Source organism: Ailuropoda melanoleuca, unplaced genomic scaffold (genome assembly GCF_002007445.2).
Source record: "Ailuropoda melanoleuca isolate Jingjing unplaced genomic scaffold, ASM200744v2 unplaced-scaffold7474, whole genome shotgun sequence".
Lineage (NCBI taxonomy): Eukaryota > Metazoa > Chordata > Mammalia > Carnivora > Ursidae > Ailuropoda > Ailuropoda melanoleuca.
Genome location: NW_023250214.1, coordinates 7,105 through 9,478, shown reverse-complemented (window position 1 = coordinate 9,478; position 2,374 = coordinate 7,105). Strand labels below are relative to the sequence as shown.

The window sequence follows — 2,374 nt, the reverse complement described above, 5'->3', positions numbered from 1 at the left end:
GCCCTTACCCCTGGCCCTAGCCCTGGAACCAGAAGAAAGGTTTTATTGTTTTCTCTTTCTTTTGCTGACAGTTGCAAAAAGAAGAGGAACTGCAACTGCTACTGAAATGGGTAGAGAATTTCCCATGTGCCTGTCCTCGTTGGCTGTGGGGCACAGAGGTGGAGCTCGTGATCTATGACCCCGACTACATGAAACTGATCTTGGGGCGGTCTGGTGAGAGGACACCCTCATACATGTTCAAGCAGCTCTTCCCTCTTGGATACATGCCCAGGCGTCTGTGAAGTTGCACAAGACACTGGAGGCTCAGCCATTGATCCCTGACCCTCTACCTACCACCCTCCCAGTCCACAAGCCAGCAGAAGGCCAGATTATTATCTAAACTGAATGTTGAAACAGCCGTGTTGGGCTGCTTTATTTCTTTTATTTCTTTTCTGTTGTGTTCTGTTCTTCTTCTTTTCTGTTCTTCTCCTCTTCCTTCCTCTCTGCCGCCTGCCTTCTTTCCTTCCCTTCTCAACCAAATTGAGAGGATTCCTGGTCTGGAAGACGATTTCCTATACAAGATGACTTTGTTAGGCACTTCTAAGTGTTGTCTGTGCTGGGTAATGGGATGCCTGAGCCACCACAATTTATAAAAACACCAGAGATTCTGTCTTTTCATTGGCACTAAAACAGAGCCTTTGTTTCTTACGAATCTACCTACCTGATCCAGTGGGGCTCTGCTGTGGGACATGGCATCTGCCTTCCCGAGCCTACAGTGTCTATCCGGAAAGAAACAGAGACCAGGTTGGAAGGGAGTGGGAGGAGGCTTGACACAAACTGCCAGCTGACAATCATCAGGAAGGGATGGGGGACAATGGTCTACACCACAGCTACCTCCGGGGGGCAGCCTGCCTTCGTTGGTCACCTCCAGTTAACCTGTAATGCCCTTCTTACTTTCAGATCCAAAGTCTGAGGGTTCCTACAGATTCATGGCTCCCTGGATAGGTAAGTACATTTAACTAGGACTTCTGTCCAGCTTCTGCTTAGGCTTGCCTACAAGTAGCCATTTGGCCCAGATTAAATAAGAGGTGACCAACACCATGGTCACTCCACTCAGCTCTAATTCGAGCCTCCTCTCTCTTCCTCAGATAAAAACCTCACACTTTCTTAATGGTAGTGGAGTCCTCCTGCCCCTCACCTTCTCCATCATCACATCTCAGTCCTCGGTAATGATCTCAGACTAACTTTTCAATGAAGTCCTCTATTTACCCAACCCTGCTCTGTTTCAACCTCAATCTCACAGCTGTGCAGCAGGCATTCAGAAATCCCCTTCCTGACATACACTGCCCTTTCCTGCCTTGCCCAGCATGCCCTTCTTCTGACACCCTGGGTTCCTCCCCAGTTGTCCCCGCACAACTCTTGGGACGTTCCTTCCCCACACACACACCCATTGTGGTCCAGGGTATGGTTTGCTCCTGTTGAATGGGCAAACGTGGTTCCAACACCGGCGGATGCTGACCCCAGCCTTCCATTATGACATCCTGAAACCCTACGTGGGGCTCATGGCCGACTCTGTCCAAGTGATGCTGGTAAGTTCAAACCCTGCTCACCTCCACACTCACACCCACAGCACAATTCACAGAGTCCACTCTCAGACAGCTGTGTCCCTCAGACATCCATTAGACATGGAATCACCCACTTATACCATACTACGAGACAGGGCTCCCTGAGGATGGACGGAACACGAAAGCACCCAGGCACCTGCTTTCATCCACTCTTTACTCATTGCCCACAGAAGACACAGTCATGGTGGATAAAGAGTCCTTTCTCCTCCCACGTCCATGGTTTTGGCTTGGACAGGAAGAGTAGTCAATGCCCCTGGACAATAGGACAAAGTGCCCCTGGCTGGCCTGGGCTGTGGCAGCTTCAGTGGCAGGGTGTACATCCCAGGATGTCACTCAGTGGGCTCTGGCCTGGGGCTGAAGGCTTCTGATAGATTTTAGCTACTCCATGGAGGGAAATGGAGACCAGGTTTCTACCTCCAGGGCTGGGTCCTGCCATAGCATCACCTCTGTGCATGACCCTATTTCTCACTCACTGGGTCAGCTGACATTTGTTGAACAAGAGGATCTGAAAGTACCTGATATCCCTTCTTTAGAAACCCCAGTACTGGCCCCTTGGCCTTTCCTTTGCCTTGACTCTTGCTCCTTAAATTGGGACTTCACCTGTTTCCCATGTGTAGATCAACCCCAGGACAGAAAAGAGTCCTCCTTAGTCCCCTGACAAACAATGTTTTCTGGTCTGCTAAAAGGTGGTTATCACCACACTTGTTCCTTTTTTTTTTTTAAAGATTTTATTTATTTATTTATTTATTTATTTATTTATTTATTTATTT

The 2,374-nt window shown here is 48.9% G+C and overlaps 1 long non-coding RNA gene across 1 annotated transcript; it reads left to right on the top strand.

The window, feature by feature from the left end:
• Nucleotides 1-51: 51 nt before the first annotated feature.
• Nucleotides 52-1,909, top strand: LOC117795045. The gene is made up of 3 exons (XR_004623146.1): nucleotides 52-213; nucleotides 940-984; nucleotides 1,441-1,909. It is a non-coding gene; the product is annotated as an uncharacterized LOC117795045 (long non-coding RNA).
• The last annotated feature ends 465 nt before the right edge of the window (nucleotides 1,910-2,374 follow it).